This window comes from Elaeis guineensis, chromosome 9 (assembly GCF_000442705.2).
Source record: "Elaeis guineensis isolate ETL-2024a chromosome 9, EG11, whole genome shotgun sequence".
NCBI lineage: Eukaryota > Viridiplantae > Streptophyta > Magnoliopsida > Arecales > Arecaceae > Elaeis > Elaeis guineensis.
Window position 1 is genome coordinate 66,711,275 of NC_026001.2, and position 21,956 is coordinate 66,733,230.

Sequence of the window (21,956 nt, forward strand, 5' to 3'; positions counted from 1 at the left end):
GTCCAAAGAAAGTTCGGAGTAGAGTCATCCGTGGCCGAAAGAAGTCTGGAAGGAATTTAGAGAATAGTCGATCACTGTAGAAAATCGATCGATAGCGGAGTTCAGAGGGTATTTGGAGCAGTCCGGTAGACGAATAGAGAAGCTCATTGTCGGAGAAGTTCGGATGGTATTATGGAAGCTCGAACGGTCGAGGGAGTTCAGAAAGATGCCACATAAGGTCGGAAGCCAGAAAAGCCCTGGAAGGGTCGGCCTTTTACAAACTTCGGCTGGGGGTATTTTATACCCAACAGGTATGCTTATGGATTATGAGAGAACTTAAGAGCTCCTCTAAAGATAGTTGATTTAGATCCTTTACCTCTTAAATTCCTGTAACTTTTGCTTTCCAAGTTTTAGACAAAGATCTAAGAATCATTCATAAGATTTCATTTTAGACATTTCATATTCATATGGTAGTATAGTGATTTTTTATTCTTTTACTTCAATAGTGCCTTTATAAATTATTTCCAATATATCCTGAGTTTCTTTAGTAGAAGAATATGTATATATTTTATTAAATTAATTTTTATCAAGAGCATAATAAAGCACATTCATTGCATTTGTATTCAATTGAGTTAATTTCTTTTCTTTATTATTCTATTCATTTTCATGTTTAGGAATTCAAACTCCAGTTATAATTTTAGTGGATGTGTATAGGCCATGTACTATAATATTTCATAAATTATAGTATTGTGTTTGAATAAAAATTTTTATTTTAGTTTTTCAACAAATATAATCAAATCCACAAAAAAGTGGTGGTCTTACAGGAGAGTGTCCTTCATTAAAAGACATTCCAAGAGATGCCATTCATCTTGAATTTTAGATGATTAAGTCTATAAAAGATAAAAGAGCATTGGCTTTGATACCAATTGTTGCCCAGATGTAGCAACTCAAGGAGGGGTGAATTTAGTTTTTTCAAAAACTTTTACAATCTTAAAAAAATTATGTGCTCAATTAAAATACACTAAGTATACAATGGAAGCAATAAGTGTGCACAACAAAATAAATTATAAATTAATGTACAGGATAAGAACAAGTATAAGCAATATAAAAATACAATAATTTACAGTAGTTCGGTGCCAAATCTAGCACCTGCATCCACTCTTCAAGTCTCCCTACTTGAGAATTTCACTATAATCTTCTAGATTATATTATGGCTGTTTTAACTTGGTTCACAATCAACCCAACCAATTTTTTTAGTGGGCTCACAATCAATTCAATTAATTTTATATAGAAAATCAACCAAAATCTTTCTAATTAAGTCATCCAAGACTTAGTCAATATAGTATCCAATTATGAACTTGGACAAGCCTATCCCACAAGTTTCTATTCCAAGAAACTTGCAAAGAAATAAATATATAATAAAAATTAGAAGGAACAAGAAAGAGTATAAGAAGAATAAAACTCTATGAAGCTTGGTTGAAGTCGATGATGAATGCTCTTTAAGGCTTTGACTTCTTCTCTTCAATCAATGAGAAGTTTCTTTGAAGATTATTGTGGATGTACTTAAGATAGATCACTCAATAAATGCTCTTGAATTCTCTCTTTTTGACTTGCTCAAGGATATTCAATTTTTCACCAAGAACTTGAGTTTTTCTCTTTTCTTCTATTGTCTAAAAAGGTAGCAAAAATTATATGCCCTAATTTAAATAAATTTGCTCAAGTGTAGGTGAAGTGTATGTAATGTGTAGTAGTGGAATGTAAAGAAAGAATTAAAAACAAAATAGAGCAAACAAGAAAAAAGCAAAATATAAATACATAAATTTATAATGATTTGGTACAACCTTGCACCTATATCCACTCTCCAAGCTCTCTTTAAAATTTTACTATAATCAATATGATTACAGTGTGTTTATTTTACTCGAGCTCATAAATAAACTTAGTTGATTTTTCAAGATCACCAACTAAAATCTTTACACCGATTATTTTTTGGATTCACAATCAACTAAGTTAATTTTGCAGAATTACCAACTAAAAACTTACCAATCCAATTTCAGGCTTGGACAGGCCTAATCAAGTTTCTTTAACCCCAAAGAAACTTGAAAAGAAAACCCCAAAGATACAAGTATTGAAATTCAAAATAAAATAAAATAAAAAATAAACTTTTTGAACCCCAAAGAAGTTATTGATGAGTTGCTCAAATGATACTTTTGTTGGAAATTATATCCTAAAGTAAATCGTTTGACAATTATGCTAATTATAAATATATATGAATTGATTAAATAATAAAAGTTATTTGATATTTTTTATCATAAGGATACATCTTTTAACAAACTTTTATGTTGTGATGAAGTCCTTATGACTACTTTGATCGATAAAAGAAGATTTATCATGTAGTCCTTAAATTGGTTCGCGATCAAACAATATGCTATTACTAGGATGATAGCGATATCAAGTGTAGGTCGTTGTATGCCATATCCATTGATTGTTCTCATAACCAAATGGTATGGAGATACTGGTATGGCATGCAGATGAGATGTAGGAGTACATCATCACTAAATATGACCAATTATGGGGTACTCTGCTGTCAAGGGTAGCTCGTGAAGGGTATGGGTATAAGTGTCCTTCTGATCTAAGATCACCATGGTGACTTGCAAGCAATTCACTATACTTTGGTGCTAGACTAACTGATTTTTTAATTCAATGATAAAAAAATTTTAGGTGCAGTCAAGTACTTGTCAAGTCGGTGTGTGAGTCAAGATGGGATTGACCCCTCCGAATTAGTAGGAGATATGCATCAGTGTATTTCAATTTAGCAAAATCTGAGCCCGAATAATCCATGTGATGGATTTGAAAAAGATTGAAATACAATATGGATGACTTATCTAGGATTGACAGTTAAATCTTAGGTCATCCTTGAGCATTAGGGTCAAAGGGATGAATTATACGATAACCATACGCCAATAGGTTCTGGAATGTTGCTTCACCTTTATTCGATCTATCTGAACATCGGGTCATCATTGCTAGATGGTTACATCGATTGATTCAGAAAGATATTTTTATACTACTGGATTAGGTTCGAACCTATGAGGTCACACTCAAAAGAAGTTTCTGACTGATCATGTGGCTGATCAACGATTGAGAATCGTTCAAGGGCTTAATCGTTAATTTGATTGATGGTTAATCTTATGCAAAAGTTATAATAAATTAATTCATCAAGTGTTAGTAAATTAATAAAAAATTAATTAATAATTAAATTATTAATTAGTTTAATTTGATTGAGCAAAGAGGATTAAATAAAATCTAATTGAATTGGATTCAATTAGATTTGACCTGATTAGGTTATGAGATGATCTAATTGCTAAAGGAGAATTATCCCTGATTTGATTAGGACTTTGGTTCAATCAATTCTTAATTTGATTAAAATTTAGTTAAAAATTTATGAATCTAATTATATTAGGTTTCATATATTTTATTTGGGCTAAATCAGATGTGATTTGGTTTAGATTCAGATAAGAAAATTAAGAGTCCTTATTGGAATAGGACTCTTCTCTCTGCGCCAACCCAGATTGCATGCCATATATCTCCACACACAAAATTATTTTGTGTAAATTTTTTTCACACCAAAATATCCTTTTCCTTATCTATCTCATATTTAAATATAATTTAATTTTGATAAAATAAAGGTTCTAAAATTAGATTTCAAAATATTTCTTATCAGGAGAATCTGTTCTCATCCAGATCAACCTCTCCATGCTAATAAATTTCTTTCTCCTTATATGTATAACAATTTGAGGAGATTTTTTATGGGAGATCATAAAAGAATATAGGAAGGGGTGCCCCATATTTTTTTGACATATTTTGAGATGTAGAATTATGAAGGAAGGCAGAATCCTGTAAGAGTTTAGGATCATTAGGATTCTTCACCCCACCTCTTTACATGCCTATAAAAGGGGCTTTTGTGGTTTCTTTTGTGTGTGTAAGATATCAGAAGAGAATTCTTCATGTGGTAAAAGTTTGGGCATGGTTCATGATTTGAAAAATAAAGAGGAGGGTCCTCTCTCTTGGAGTGTATGTAAAAACTTGAATTTTAAATTTTTAGTTCTAAGGGATTGGGAAGAGAGAATAAATTAGAAAAAAATTATTTTCTTCTTTATCTTTCTTATACCTCTTCATCTCCTCTAGAAATCTATCTTCAATCTCTAAAAAGATTTCAGAGATTTAAAAAAAGATCTAAATCAGTCAAAAAGAAGGTCTTCGCACGAGCTAGCACTCTCGAGAAGATCGATCAGATCGAAGCTTCGAGTGGATTTTTCATAGAGACCAGATGCATGTGCGGCTATGAGCAATCAGCAAGGATCCTCTCTACCATATCTCTTAGTAGTGGAGATCATCGACTCATGATCAGATATGGAGTTTTAAACTCAGATTAAAGTAGATGTGATCTACTGCTCATATGCATGCATGCTGATTTTATCTTCAGATTATTTTAGATTTTAGATGCAACATAACATGTCATAGATCTTAGAATAGGTTAATTTGATAATTAGATCATATGCATGTTAGATTAATTTGATTAATCTAGTTATATTCCATCATAATTTTTTTAAAAAAATTTAAAATATATGCATAAAATCGCCTACGCATCCCAACATGGTATCAAGGCCAGGTTCATTATGACATGATTTATATGCATATTAAATCTAAATTTTAATTTTATTTAGATTTGATATATGATATTTTAATCTAAATTTAATTAATGGTGGATCACACAAAGTGACATAAGGTTGTCCTGCTGTGAAATTTATCCCTTACAGTGAAAATGTTATCCTAGTTTGTATTGATCATTAATAAAATCTGATTTTATATCATGCATGTGATGTTTATGATCTAATTTAGATGTAATCTAAAATTATAATCAGATCTGATGTAATTTAGATTCAATCTAAATTTAAGCATATATGATATGTGATTTAATTAGATAATCCGATTAGCAAGTACTTGGATTGGGTTGATCACCAGGCCGTCCGGTCATAGGAGCAAGAAGGATTTAAATACCCTCTCTTTCCATTCGATGGGGTGCTCTTATGGCATGTAGGGGTGCCATGTGATTAGATTCCATGAAGAAGAATGCGAAAGGAAGAACTTATTTTCTGCAGAACCTTAGATCTTGAAAGCCTAGGTTTGTTGTATATGCTACAAAGTTGTATGAAAAATAAAGTATCTAATCTATATGATTAAATTTATTTTAATCATTAAAAAAATAAAATTTTAAATCATAAAAATTTAGATATGATCTAAAAATATTATGATTGATTTTATTTTAGTGTTATGTAAGAATTTTCAGATCTGAAACTCCTTGAATCATGCTCGCATAATTACTAAGCCGACCCAATTTTGAACTGAGTCGATCTAGTCTTTATATATAGCTGGCTCAATGTTTATCGAGTTGACCCAATTTTATAATAAAAAATCTTTACATAAAATTTATTATAAATTATTTACAAAATAAAAGGTTGAAATTGTTTCAAACCATAACCTAAACCTATGTTGATGCTGAACTTAATTGAGAATTAAGTATAGAATCGATTAGATCTAAAATTATGAATTAAAGATCTAATATCATTTGCATAAAATATGGGATGATGGGTTAGCTCAAATCAGGTCCTCTTAATTGGATTAGACCTAAGATTAGAATCAAGGAGTTAATGGATTAACTAGAAAAATTGATTAAATCTAACCAAATATTGAATTAGATTAAATCAGAGTTTCTCTGAAATCAATACAATAGTTGTAGATGGTCAAGTCTATATCTTTGATTAGACTAAATAGACCTTGATTGTGGCTCAGTGGTTGAATCCAAATCATTAGGTTGGTTAAATCAAAACTAATTAACCAATTGATGTCTAAGGTAAGTTTGACATTTCGACTGATGGTTTTTAATTAGGAGCGGCTTACCTGACCATTTGATAGTGTCTAAGGCAAGCTTAGCAGACCCTCCCACCGATCTCACTTACCTGATCAATTTGGTGAATTATATCTTGATTAGACTGCTAAGTGATTTGAGTTGACCCATATCATTAAGGTTGATCAATGTGACTGATCTAGGTGCCATTTCAACTAGCATGATCCTGATCTAATTCAATGACTTAGTGAAGTCAGTGGGAGGATTATGGTTTACTAGTTGATCTCTTCTCATCTCTTCTCTAAACAGATTCTTAAATCTTTTAAATTATTAGGTCCATAAAATGAGCTAGTTATGGGGATAACTAGATCATAGCCTCCCATTAAGGTGAATGATAATGGGTCCATTATTTTTGATTGACATTACAGGCACCATCTGTCTGGTGTTCTCTCTGAATGATGGAATTATCATTCATCATATTATGACTCTATTGTACTATCTGATGATGGTTGGGTTGATCGAGCCATCCTCGGATCTAATCACTCATTAGTTAAAAATACTGAGTAGGTTCATATTAATGGTTTGACCTAACCAAAACTTTCAGTGGAGGCCCATCGCCTACTGAAATGAAATGTGGGGTAAAATTAATTACTAAAAATTATTTGAAAAAATAATTGTGGAGAACCTACCCATAGATGCATATGGGTTGATCGAGCCATACTCGGACTTGTATGTAGTTTGTATGGATTTTAGTACCTACTAAGGAATTAAGATAATTTCTTGGATTGGAGGTAGAGGCTACCAATTCGACTAAAATAGTATGAGAACTTTTAGACTAAAGTCCAAATCTTTAGACTCAATCAATTTATAAACATAGAGGTCTTGTATTTTTCTTTCAGTTATGGTTAGATGTACATTGCTCCATTCACTGTTTGATAGTGACTGATTTATAAGACCCAACTTCGATAATTAGTATCAAAAATTATGAATAGTTCTAGAAAATGAATAGATCCTACACATGATATGGATCTAGCACCTGAAGTTCTCACATCCAACACATGTGATGCAATCAAAGGCACTTATCAGAAGTGGCCAAATGATCATATCACAGTGTGGTGTTATTAAAAGCAGAAAAGAACATGAATTTAGTTGTAAATTCGATAATGCTCAGTGAAAGAAAATTCTTTAAATGTTGAAGGAGTTCTTTCGCATCTCTAAAGATGTATCTTCAATGAGGCAATAATTCTTTGAGAAAGAAAAGAAAAAAAGATGCAAAAGAGTCATGCTTGGGCTGAGGAGTCAGAACTGACAGAACAAAACTAAGGTTAACCTGATCTGGTAGAGTCTCTTGATCCGAACAGGCTAAGGAAGAAAAATTAGCAAAGGATTGCTGAACAAGGTACTTATATGATAACACCTTGTGATTTCTCTATCCGTGATACTATTATCTCGGTATTGGATATCGAAAGTTTATGCAAATTATTGCAATGACTTCAGATTAGTAGAAAGTTTGAAAACAGTAAGAGATTTCTGAATGTTGGAGTTGAAAGTCATATTTCAATCTTGATTTTAAGAATCATCGAGCTTATTTTTAATTCTAACAATATCATTTTAGTGATTGTTACTATTGTCTAATAATTTTGTGATATCATTATGAATGATATCAAAATCATGTGGATAATTGAGAAATGATATTTATGAATAGTCATAGTCTGTTAGTGTATTGTACACCATCAAACAAACTCTCCGAAGTAGATAATGTCATAAAAACCTATCTTGGACAATTTAGACTTGATCATTAAATAAAAATAAGATCAACAAAAGATAATTCTTGAAGTCAATAATTATGAATTATTATCAATCTGTTAATCCTATCTCTTTAGTAAGATGACCAAGTCATCTTTTGCTAGAAAAGGTGAATGAGCCAATGATATTCTGAATCTGATATATATTGATGTATTGGGTTTACGAACATGTTTATCATAAATTTAAATTATTTAAAATATTTAAATAATTTTATAATAAGATAGAGAAATGAACTGGAAAGAGCATTGAAACTCTTCGATCAGACCAAAGAGGAGAATGCCTTTTTAGTGAGTTTTTTAACATATCTAGAAGAGAATAAGAATTTTCTCTTATTGAAATCGACTTTATTAGACATAGTTCAATCCATGATAGGGTTTACAAGTTTGCCAGTCTTCTTTTAAGATTATGCTCTTGATACTACTTGTTATGTTCTGAATTGAATTTTGAATTAATCAATCGCAATGACTACATATGAGATATGAACTAGGCATAAGCTGATACTTTTTTATCTTAGAGTTTGAGAGTGTTTATTTTATGTCAAATATTTACAAACTGATTAACTTAAATTCTAATCCTATATATATTATTCTGTATGGTAACCTCAAAGAATCTAGGGGATATAACTTCTACTTTGCTAAAGAACAAAAGTTGTTCGGTATTCTTTTTAGAAAAGGAGTATCTTGATGAAGGTACTAATGCCTTTAATGTAAAATTTATGAAGTTTGACAGGTAGAAAAACTGACATAATCTAGTGAACCCATAGAATCGAATTTGATTAGATCAAACTCAAAATCCATTATAGAGGCACCATTAAGGAGATCTGATAGAGTACTGCATCCATCGGATAGATACTTTGATATCTAGTTCTGGGACGTGATCCTGTTGAACTTGATGAGAACAACAAGGATTTGATCACCTACATGCATGCCATGTAGATGTTTGACTCCGAATAATGGCTTGGAGCTAGGTTCGAAATAGAGTCCATGAAGGTCAACGGTGTATGGATACTTGTTGATCTACTCGAAAGGGTAATGCCTATAGAGTGTAAGTGAATCTTCAATAAGATCAAAGAGCACAGACGAGAAGGTGGAGATCTACAAAGCTCGTCTGGTTGGCTAAGAATATTGTCAATATTATGGTATTGATCATAATGAGATATTTTCTCTTGTGACAATACTAAATTTTTGGAGTTGAAATGTGCATTTAGATAAGTGATCAAAATGCATGGCTTCATTGAGAACAAAAAAGAATCCTACAAATACAAATGGGTTAATAGTTCTATGAGTGTATTTCTTGTCTTGTATGTGAATAAAATTCTCTTAATCGAAAGTGATATTTCTTACATTATAGGGAATAAAGATTTCACTGTTATTATAGTTCTCCAGAAAGGACTTGGAAAAGCATCTCTCATTCTAGAGATGAAGATCTATAGAGATAGATCTAAGAGGTTGCTTAAGTTTTTCCTGTCCAACATATATAGGGTATTTATGAGTAGAATTTATTCTGTTATGTACATCATATATAAGACTGGATATGGTATACTTACTAGGATAGTGAGTGGATACCTACAAGATCTGGATGAGAATCACTGAGAGGTCATCCTTAAGTATTTGAGAAATACTAAGGATCAGTGATTCGGTTATAGATAATCTGACTTAAAATTTATAGAATTTGATTTTAATTTTTAATTAAATATAATAATAATAAAAATATGTCAGAATATATCTTTATCCTAAATAATGGAGCAATCTAGTACAAAGATTCCAAGCAGAGCAATATAGCCAAATTCAAATTGCGAGGCAGAATGCATTGCAGATTCGATACTTACAAGAAAGCTATGTGATTGTACAGACTCATTGGCAAGCTAGAAGTGGCACCCTCTAATGATGGTCCTACTATATTGTACAGCATGGAGTCATAGCTCATGCCAAGAAGCTAAAGTCTCATTAGCTTACCAAGTATTTTGCATCGCTACCATCTTATTCGAAAAATCTATTAAGATGATGTTAATCTTTAGAAGATCTATAGAAAGGAGAACTTGACCAACTTATTTACTAAAGCCTCGGTATCTAGGAGTTCTGAGATAATAAATCGAAGATAGATATATGATACTATACTGATTGGCTTTAGTCTAAGTGAGAGTTGTTGAAAATTATGTCCTAAAGTCAATCGTTTGATGATTGTGCTAATTATAAATATATATGAATTGATAAATAATAAAAATTATTTGATATTTTTCATCATAAAGATACATCTTCTAACAAACTCTTATGTTGTGATGAAATCTTTAGGACTACTTTGATCGATAGAGGAGGATATATCATGTAGTCCTTAAATTGTTTCGTGATCAAACGATACGCTATTACTAGGACGATAGCGATATCAAGTGTAGGTCGTTGTATGCCATATGCGTTGGTTGTTCTCGTAATCAAATAGTGTGGAGACACTGGTATGGCATGCAGGTGAGATGTAGGAGTACATCATCACGAAACGTGACCAACTTGGAGCACTCTATTATCAAGGGTAGCTCGCGAAGGGTATGGGTATAAGTGTCTCTCTGATCTGAGATCACTACGATGACTTGTAAGCAACTCACTATACTTTGGTATCAGACAAATTGAGTTTCTAATTCAGTGATGGAAGGTTTCTGGATGCAGTTAAGTACTTGTCAAGTCGATGTGTAAGTCAAGATGAGATTGATCCCTCTAAATTAGTAAGAGATATGCATTAGTGTATTTCAATTTAGCAAAACCTGAGCCCGGATAATCTATGTGATGGATTTAAAAAAGATTGAAATATAATATGGATGACTTATCTAGGATTGATAATTAAATTCTAGGTCATCCTAGAGTATTAGGATCAAAGGGATGAATTATACGGTAACCATATGTCAATAGGTTCTTGAATGTTGCTTCACCTTCATTCGACCTATCCGGATGTCGGGTCATCATTGCTAGATAGTTACATCGATTGGTTTAGGAAGGTATTTCTATGCTATCAACTTAGGTTCAAACCTATGGGGTCACACTCAAAAAAAATTTCTGGCTGATCATGTGGCTGATCAACGATTAAGAATCATTCAAGAGATTAATCATCAATTTGATTGATGGTTAATCTTATGCAAAAGTTACAATAAATTAATTCATCAGGTGTTAGTGAATTAATAGAGAATTAATTAGTAATTAAATTACTAATTAGATCAATTTGATTGAGTAAATAGGATTAAATAAAATCTAATTGAATTAGATTCAATTAGGTTTGATCCGATTAGGTTATAAGATGACCTAATTGTAAGAGAGAATTATCCCTGATTTGATCAGGACTTTAGTTCAATCAATTTTTAATTTGATTAAAATTTGATTAAAAATTTATGAACCTAATTAAATTAGGTTTCATATATTTTATTTTGGCTAAACTAGATGTGATTTGGTTTGGATTCAGATAAGAAAATTAAGAATCCTTATTAGAATAGGACTCTTCTCCCTGTGCCAACCCAGATTGCACGCCACATATCTCGACACACAAAATCATTTTGTGTGAGATTTTTTCACACCAAAGAGTTATTTTTCTTATCTATCTTATTTCTAAATTTTAATTGGTTTTGATAAAAAAAAATTCTAAAATTAGATTTCAAAATATTCTTTATCAGGAGAATCTGTTCTCATCTAGATCAACCTCTCTATGTCAATAAATTTTTTTCTCTTTATATGTATGATATTTTGAGGAAATATTTTATAGAAGATTAGCTAGAGAATTAGTTTATTATAAAAAAATATGAAAAGGTATGTCCCATATTTTTGTGGCATATTTTGAGATGTAGAATTATGAAGGGAGGCAGAATCCTGTAAGAGTCCAGGATCATTAGGATTCTTCACCCCACCTCCTTACATGCCTATAAAAGGGGCTTTTATGGTTTCTTTTATGTGTATAAAATACCAAAAGAGTGTTCTTCATGTAGTGAAAGCTTGGGCATGGTTCATGGTGTGAATAATAGAGAGAAGGATCCTCTCTTTGGGGTGTGCGCAAAAATCTAAATTTCAAGTTTTTGGCTCTAAGGGTTTGGGAAGAGGGTATAAATTAGAAAAAAATTATTTTCTTCTTTATATTTCTTCTACCTCTTTATCTCCTCCATAAGTCTATATTCAACCTCTGAAAAGATTCTAGAGATTTGAAGAAAGGATCCAGATCAGCTAAGAAGAAGGTCTTCGCATAAGCTAGCACTCCTGAAAAGACCGATCAGATCGGAGGTTCGAGTGGATTTTCCATAGAGGCTGGACGTGTGTATTGATATGATCAACCAGCAAGGATCCTCTCTATCATATTTTTTGATAGTGAACATCATCGACTCGTGATCAGGTATGGAGTTCTAAACTCAGATTAGAAGTAGATGTGATCTACTGCTCATATGCATGCATGCTGATTTTATATGCAAAATAACATGTCATAGATCCTAGAGTAGGTTGATTTGATGATTAGATCATATGTATGTTAAATTAATTTAATTAATCTAGTTGTCTTTCACTATAATTTTTTCAACAAAAATTCAAAATACATACATGAAATCGCCTACTGAAGGGAAGGAAACAAGTTTCCTCCAAAATACCCAGGTTGCATCTAAAATTTTTTTCTAATGTTCTACTTATTTAAGGATCAAATTCTTACTTGAATTATAGTGAAACTAAGGATCAAATCCCAAACTTTTTAATATAAACCTTCACAGAGGCTTGGATATACAAACCCTCTACTTCGCATGCACGTCAACATCACAGGAAAGCAAGATGAACTCCAATCCAATTGGCTTCGCATACACAATCAATCGAGAGATGAGATATGATGATGTGACACCTCATACCAGTAGGTAGGATACCCAAGAAGGATCCACATCCAAGGAGAGGAGGTGGCAACAAAGGGAGAGATGTAGAAGATGAAGGACGTCTCTCTTCACATGCCTATCTCTCTCTCTTTTTTTCTTCTCTTAATTTGATTTGTTTGCTATTCTATTCTCTTCTCTCATCCATAGGTAGAGACCCTCTCTATTTATAGATGATTCTCATGACCCAATGAGAGGAGGACTCTTTATTCAAATCTGATTTGAATTGATCTAATACTCATAAAAGAAGGACTCCTACATGAGATATAATTGCCATCACTTATGACATCCATTTTGTACCCACTTCCACACCCACTTGGGATGCCCCAAATAAGCACCAAAATAATTTTTGATCATTCTTCATGAGTGAATATTCTCAATGCAAGTAGGAATACTCATATCTTATTCAAAATAGGTCCAATTCGAATCCGATTTGAAGTCGGTTCGAAACAACTTCGAAAGGCTATCAATCCTAAACTCTTTGAGATTTTTGTACCAAATCTAACTTAGATTTTGGATTTATTTAAGTTTAATTAATTCAAATCTAATCTAAAATTAATTATTACTTAAATTCAATCTTTCATATGTTCCATGGATCATAGATAGAAATTGTTCATCCTCAGGATTGAACCTGAATCTCATGTGTAGTGCTAGTTAGACATAGTCAACTCTTCAATCTCATGTGACCTATAACTTAATTCTCAATCAAATTAGCATATATGTTCAATGAAGTCAAGTACTTCCAAATTGGACATATAAACATAGGATAATTTCTTTCTACTTTGTCTGACTTGTGTGCATAACTTCATAGGTTCAAATACTAAGCCGGTAGCATAGGAACCAATTCTTATACTAATTAAGATACCATTTAGCAATGGATTTCGATATCCAGATAGGTCGAATTATCATAAAGAAATATTTTAGAACCCATACTCATGGTTATCACATAAACATCCTTTTGACCCTGGATGCTCTAGGATGATATCAGATTAACTATCAACCGAGATTGCTTCATCCACATTGTATTTCAACCTTTCAAATCCATCTCATGAATGACCCTGCCAAGACTTTACTAAATTGAAATACAGTGATACATCAACTTCAATAATTTGGAGGGATCAATTCCATCTTGATCCACACACAAACTTGTAAGTACTTGACTATACCTGTAGCCTTCCGTCACTGTATTAAAAATACAAATAGTTTAGCACCAAAGCACAGTGAGTTGCTTACAAGTCACTATGGTGATTTCAGGTCTGCAAAATATTTATACCTATATATTTCACGAGCAGCTCTTGACAGCAGAATGCTCAGCAGGTGAGTCACTTGTTCAGTGATGATGTACCCTTATATCTCACCTGTATGCCATACCAGTGTCACCACACTCCTTGGTTAAGAGGACAACCAACCCATATGGCACACAATGACCTTCACTCGATAAACATCATCATCCCATAATGACGTATCATTTGATCGCAAACTTGTTTAAGAACTATACGATAAATTCTCTCTTTATCATATACTTGCATAGTTCTAGAGACTTCATCACAGTAGAAGAGTTCAAGAAAGATATCACTGTGATGAAAAATATCAGAATAACTATTATTCAATAATCAATAATTCATATACAAGGATGAACTCAATCATCATATGATTGGTTTTAGGACACAATTTCCAATAACTCCCACTTGGACTAAAGCCAATCAGGGCAGTATCTTATACCTATCTTCCATTTGAAGTCATCGAACTCTTTGATCTCGAGAGCTTTAGTGAAAGGGTCGGCTAGGTTCTCCTTTCCATCGATCTTCTGAAGCTCGATATCACTTTGGTTCATGATCTCTCACACTAGGTGATAGCAACGCAGAACATATTTAGTGCGATGGTGCGACTTAGGTTCTTTCACCTGAGCTATGGCACTGGAGCTGTCATAATACAACAGGATAGGACCATCAATAGAAGGTACAACTTTCAGCTCGATAATGAACTTTCGCAACTATACCATCTCCTTTGCAGCATCCAATGCAGCAATGTATTCTACTTCGCATGCAGAATCGGCCATAGTATGTTGCTTGAAACTTTTTTAGTAAACAGCTCCTCTATTCAAGGTAAATACATAGCCCGACACGCTTCTACTGTCATCACAATCTAACTGAAAATTAGAATTAGTATATCCTACAAGTTTCAGATCAGTGTCTCCATAGATAAGTCATTGGTCTTTAGTATTTCTCAAATACTTAAGAATTGCTTTTGCAATTTTTCAATGCTTCTCACCTGGATCAGACTGGTACCTACTCATTATCCCTAGTGAATAGGCTATATCCGACCTTGTACATATCATAGCATACATGATAGATCCCACTGCCGAAGCATATGGTATTCTACTCATACGATCTATCTCCTCAAGAGTTGTCGGATAATCTTTCTTGGAAAGAGTAATTCCATGGCTTATCAGAAGATAGCTTTTCTTGGAATTATCCATGTTGAACCGCTTCAACAAGGTGTCAATGTACGTAGATTGGAACAATCCAAGCAACCTTCTAGATCTATCCCTATATATCTTTATCCTTAAAATGTAGGATGCTTCCCCCAAGTCCTTCATGGAGAACTGTGATGTTAACCATAGCTTCACACACTGCAAAGTCGGGATGTCAGTTCTTAGTAACAATATATCATCCACATACAGCACAAAAAAAATGATCACAAAATCACAAGTCCATTTGTAGACGTAAGGCTCTTCTTCATTCCTAACGAAACTATACATTTTGATTACTTTATCAAAATACATGTTTCAACTCCTCGATGCCTACTTATGTCCATAAATTGACCATTTCAGCTTGTACACTTTCGACTCATTTGTGGATGTGAACCCTTCAGCTTGTATCATATACATCTCTTCTTCTAGCTCTCCATTAAGAAAAGTGATTTTGACATCCATCTGCTAGATCTCATAATCTAAGTGTGCAGCGACAGTAAGCATAATCCGGATGGACTTGAGCATTGCCACAGGAGAGAACGTCTCATCATAGTTAATACCATAATGCTGACGGTAACCCTTAGCAACTAGACGAACTTTATAGGTCCCTACCTTTCCGTCCGCTCCTCTTTTTCTCTTGAAAATTTATTTACACCCTATGGGTTTTATCCCTTCAGGCAGATCAACTAGTATCCAAACACTATTGATTTCCATGGACTCCATCTTGAACTTCATGGCCTCAAGCCATTTTTGGGAGTCAGGCCTTTGCATGGCCTCCATATAGGTGATCGAATCCTCATCGTTCTCATCAAGTTCAACAGGATCACCGTCCTGGACTAGGAAATCATAGTATCTGTCTGACTGATACGGTACTCTATCGGATCTCCTTAATAGTGCTTCTACTGGCTTCGGATTTGTTTCACCAATCGAACCCTGTTGCCCAACTATGCAACCCAAGAAGGAGGGTGAATTGGGTTTTTTTAAAAATTTAAACTTAACTTACAACTATGAAGATTATTTAACAATGACCAAGATAAGTATAGAGAGTGTAATTTATGCAAGGGTAATAGTTGGATGCTAGAATGCAAGAGAATGAAGAAGTTTGAAAGGAGAGCAATTAAGCACAACACAAACAAGAAGATTTATAGTGGTTCGGTGCCAACCTTACACCAATATCCACTCTCCAAGCTCCTACTTGAGAATTTCAATCTACTAAACTGTATTCAATCGGAATACACTCGTCGAAATCTCTGACTCTAGCTATCCCAAGCTAGACCACTTATTTTTCGGGTACAAGTCAACCTAATACAATTTGATTCAAGGTTCGGATCAACCTTTCCACATTTTGGAACCCTTCCAAAATAAAAATAATAACTCAAAAAGAGTATTACAGTTAATTGCACAGAAATATAGATGAAGCTCTTTTAATGAGCAAATAAAGCTTTAAATATACTTTACACAATTAGAAGGAAGCTCTTTCAAATTTTCTTAAGGTGGTTGGAGACTTGAATGAACTCTTGAGGAGTTGGTGAACTTGAAATAAAAGCTTCTTAAACTCTTTTAGTGGGCTCTTGCTTAGGGTTGACAAGAAGGCTTGAAGAACCTTTTTCAAATCTCTCTCTCTATCTTTGATTCCCTCCTTTGAGTACCTTTTATAATTTTAAATAATGGTGGAGAGTAATCTAGGCTGAAATAGAGTCGTTAGAGCACATTAAATGAGCATTAAATGCAATTGAAATGGATTAAAAACTAGCCGTTGTAGAATTTTTCCATCATAGGGGTCGATTCATAGGGTCGACTCATGCTCATGGGTCGACTCATGGGGTCGACCTCTATGGAAAAGAGCAAAAAATAATTGTTCTGTAATTTTGGCCTGCAGAGTAGTAGAGATCGACTCATGAGGTCGACTCATGCCAAGGGGTCGACCCATGGGGTCGACTCATAGAGTGTGCCAGCCAAAATTTTTGCATACCGTTCAGCCCTTTAAGCCATGAGTCAACTCATGGGGTCGACTCAAAAATAGAAATTTAATTTTCTTACAAAATACACTTTCAAAAATATTAAAATTTCCTCTAATAGATTGCACGTCTTTTGTTCTTACTCTTGAGGCTTCTGAATCAGGTCTTAATAAAATTATGATTTTGCCTCTGAAATGTAATAAGTCTTTTTTCAAGCCAAAATCATTAGTAATCCCCTCAAATGCTTTGTAATCATCAAAATCAATTCAAGGAGCAACAATCTCTCCCTTTTTGATGATGACAAAATACTTGAGCAAAAGCATATATAAAGTATTGAACATGAATTTCAAATTTATGAAGATGCATCACCTAAAATTATAGCCAAGTATTTGAATGAAATACATCATAAGTAGTTTAAAAATAAATTTAAAATTTGCTATAAATATAAATTTGCTTGTAAGTGTATTTGCCTAGAAAGAAAAAATTGAGCAAATTACTTATTGCTCATTCTTTATTGCTTATTGCTCAATCTCAATCTTGATTTTTGGATTTTTGCTTAATGTTCAATTTTTATTGCTCTTATTGCTCAATCTCAATCTTGATTCTCTCCTCTCCCTTTTTGACAGAATCAATTGAGATTCTCTATCTCAATCTTGATTCTTCCTTCTTTTTTTGAATATATTTTATCTATTCTTTTCTTTTGATGGGATCAATTTTACTTCTTTAGCTTCCTTCTTTGATTGCTTGTTTCTTTATTGGTTATTATTTTACTCCCCCTCAATATTGCAATCGTAAAAGATATATCAATTTATTTATTTAAAAGAAATTGCTATTCAAGTATTTCATGATTTAAAAGTAATTCAATTTGATCACATTCAAAGATATTCATTGAAAGTCAAAGTGCATATATATATATCCAAAAAGTGACTGAATACATAGATGTTTCAATACATAAGTGTCAACTTAGAGTACAAAAGATATGGATAGAAACTATCCAAGAGTCAATCAGTCAACATTACATTGCATGGCCTACAAGATAGATCCTAAAAACTAAAGAAAGGACAGACTACACTGGATCTAATAGATATCATGACTGGATGGATCGGAGTCTGATGAATCAGAGATGGGGTGAGGAGATGAAGGATCATGTCCATGAGCTCGACCTCGACTGCGTCTGCCTCTACCATGGGTAGAGGTGCCAGTACGAGTGGAGGGGTGAGAAGATCCTGAAGGCTGAGAAGCAAAAGACTGAGCTACAAGTGAGAGTCTAATGGTGTCCAGAAGGTTCAAAGCTCTCTAAACAGATTGTAGCAGTGCAGTGAATGAATGGAAGCATGTTCACTAGAGCCTGATCTTTCTTCTCAGAAAGTCAAAATCACTCTCTAAGACTCCTCGCAGTCTGACTGCCTCCGCAGATAGGTCTGAGACCTCAGTGATGTCCTCATGTGGCTGTGGATGGGCTAGAGCTAACACTTGCCCCTACAAGTCAAGTACTCTGCTAGTCAGTCTCAATACACAACCCTCAAGCTGCTCGATGCGTACTGATTGATCAGTAATCATCTGGAACACAGTGGAGATGTGGGGGATCAGTGTCTGATCAGATACATCCTGAGATGTCGATCCCTGAGCAAAAGCTGAAGTGCCCATCTGACGAGATAGTATGGAAGCTACACGCTGAGATATCATCTCTATCTGATCGTCAGCCAATCTGATCTTAGAAGGATATGCTCTGCTGTCCAGCTACTGAACTGAAGTATGCCTCCTCGCAGACTCTGACAGCCTAGCCTCGTGGTCAGAAACAAACTGAATATCTGGAGATACAGTCCTGTGATCACGGAGGGGTGAGGATGGTCCTTCCTCCTCTGCTCTATCTTCAGCTCTCTCTTCCACACCTTTTGTCCAACCACCATTAATTTTGAAAAATCCCATGCGGTGCAAAGTATGACGGTTGATAGTGTCGGAGTGAGATAGCCTAGCTACTGCCTCCCCCTCAAAGCTAACTCGAACCTCCTAAATACTAAAGTGAGAGCTATACCAAAAGGCAAATGTGCCTTAGACCTATTCAAGGTCTCTCTCATAGCCTCAAACATCAATGCCGAGAGGTTCAGGGGGGTTTGAGTAATAACATGATATATAATGCAGATGTTCCGACCAGAGAGAAGATCATGTCTACCACTTCTATGGAAAAATAACTTAGTTACCATGTGGTGTAGCAGCCTCATCTCAATGGAAAGAATCTTTGCCTATAATTTGTTTAGGCTTCCAGTGAAGGTTCTCCCTAGAATAACATTTATTCCTTCCTCTTTAACTGGGAGTTCCATGTTTGTGTATCCCTCACAAGGTAAATGAAGAATTTCTTCCAAAAGCATAGGATCTAGGCTAATTTCTACACCCTTCACTGTGGATTTTACTGTTTCATTGCTGTATCCCAAATTTAGGTAAAATTCTCTAACAAGATCCACATAAGTATTTTCCTTTAGGGAGCAGTAGAATTCCCAACCTTGATCCTTAATTTTTGATCTGATAGAGAACCCTTGCTTTGCAAAAAATTTGAAATCAATATTTTTCCAGGCTCTACCTTCCTATCAGAGAGGGGTACCTTACTAGGACTGATTGGAGACCGGGTTGTAGCTGGAGCTGAAGCAGGAGCAGGGTTTGAAGCAGAAGTGGTCTCGGTTGCTTGTCTCTTCCGGTGCACACTTTTCTCCAACCCGCGAACTGATTTCCTCCTCTGTGGAAGCTTCATCTTCGGAGCCATTTGCGCAAGCAAAAATAGTAAGAAACTTAGGAGAGCAAATGTGAGGGAGAGATGAAGGTTTTTTTCAGTGGAAGGATAAGAATTTTGGAGAAGTGGAGTGCCGATTTGGAGAAGACGGGTAGAGTCTAGGGTAAGCTCGACTCGCTCCAAATGAAGAAGGAGAAAGGAAGGAATTTGGTTCCAAGAGGATGATTTAGAGGGTGAGAGATGGTGGGAGAAGAGTTTTTGGGGAAAAACTTGGGTTTGAGGAAGAAGAGAGGGAGTCTTTTGGCTTGGTGGAAGGAAGAAGATGGAGAGTTGGGTCGGCTCAAGGGAGGATTTTCAACAAAAAGAAAGCACCCGAAGGATTTAGTCAATATTACAAGTTTACCCTAGGGTCGACCCTGGGGGTCGACTCATGGCATAGAGAAAATCAAAAAAATGATGAAACAATTTTGAAAAAATTGAAACAATAGGAGAAGTATGTTTATCCAAAAATTGATTATGAGAATGATAATTTTGGATTTTTGATCTCAAAAGAAAAAGATGAGAATTAAGCTAAAAGGATTTTTGGTGATGATACTTTGAAATCAGAGAGACACTCAAGTAGATGGATCAAGGATTTCTAGTTCTCTCCTAATTTCATAAAATCAATCTTCACTTAAGGCCTTGATAAAGATGTCAGCTAATTATTTTTCAGTACAAACATAGTCAAAAATTATGTCTTTATTTTGGACATGTTCTCTTATGAAATGATGCCTGATTTCAATATGTTTTGACTTAGAATGTTGAATTGGATTTTTAATGAGATTTATGACACTAGTGTTATCACATCTTATGGGAGTTTCATTGAGTTTGATACCAAAGTCTTCGAGTTATTGCTTAATCCACAAGATTTGAGCACAATAACTTCTGACTGCAATGTATTCGACCTCGACCGTAGACAGTGCTACCGAATTTTATTTCTTGCTAAACCAAGAGATTAAGTTAACTCTAAAAAATTGATAAGTTCCACTAGTACTTTTTCTATCTAATTTACATCCAGCAAAATCAGCATCTGAATATCCTATTAAGTCAATTAGTGAGTCCTTAGAATACCATAATCCTAGAGTTTGTGTACATTTAAATATCTAAGGATTCTTTTAACTGCATTCAAGTGTGATTCTTTTGGGTTTGATTGAAAATGAGCACACAGGCAAACACTAAACATAATATCAGGTCTACTAGCAGTTAATATAATAGAGAACCAATCATGCCTCTATAAAATTTTAAGTCTACACCTTTACCTTCTTCGTCCTTGTCAAGCTTATATGTTGGGCTCATGGGTATGCCAATCGGTTTGGAGTTCTCCATTCCAAATCTTTTGAGTAATTCTCTTGTGTACTTGCTTTGGGTGATGGAGATTTCTTCCTTTGTTTGTTTGATTTGGAGTCCGAGGAAGAATGTAAGTTCTCCCATCATGCTCATCTCGAACTCCCCCTGCATGAGCTTTACAAAATCTTGACAAAGAGTTTCATTAGTAGACCCAAAAATAATATCATCGATATATATTTGTATCACTAATATATTATCTTGACTTCTTTTAATGAAAAGATTGTGTCTACATTTCCTCTTGAAAAACCATTATTGAGTAAAAATTTGCTTAACCTTTCATACCAAGCCCTGGATGCTTGTTTCAAACTATATAGAACTTTATTTAATTTAAAGACATGATTAGGAAAAGCAAGATTTTCAAAATCTGAAGGTTGTTCTATATAAACTTCTTCAGCAATATATCCATTTAGAAAGGTACTTTTGACATCCATTTGGAATAATTTAAATTTCATAAAGCAAGCATATGCAAGTAGAAGTCTAATTGCCTCTATTCTAGCAACAGGTGCCAAAGTCTCATCAAAATCAATTCTTTCTTCTTGATTATAACTTTTTGCAACCAATCTTGCTTTATTTCTTATTACATTTTCATGTTTATCTAATTTATTCCTATATACCCATTTTGTGCCAATTATTGAATAGTTCTTAGGTCTTGATACTAAGGTCCATACATTATTTCTTTCAAATTGATTAAGTTCTTCTTGCATTGCATTAATCCAATTATAATCTTTTTCAGCTTCGTTTATAGTTTTAGGTTCAAGATGAGAGACAAAAGCAAAATGATTGAATACATCTTTAAGTGAGGAACGAGTTCTTACACCATGTGTAGGATCACCAATGATTAGTTCTTTGGGATGATT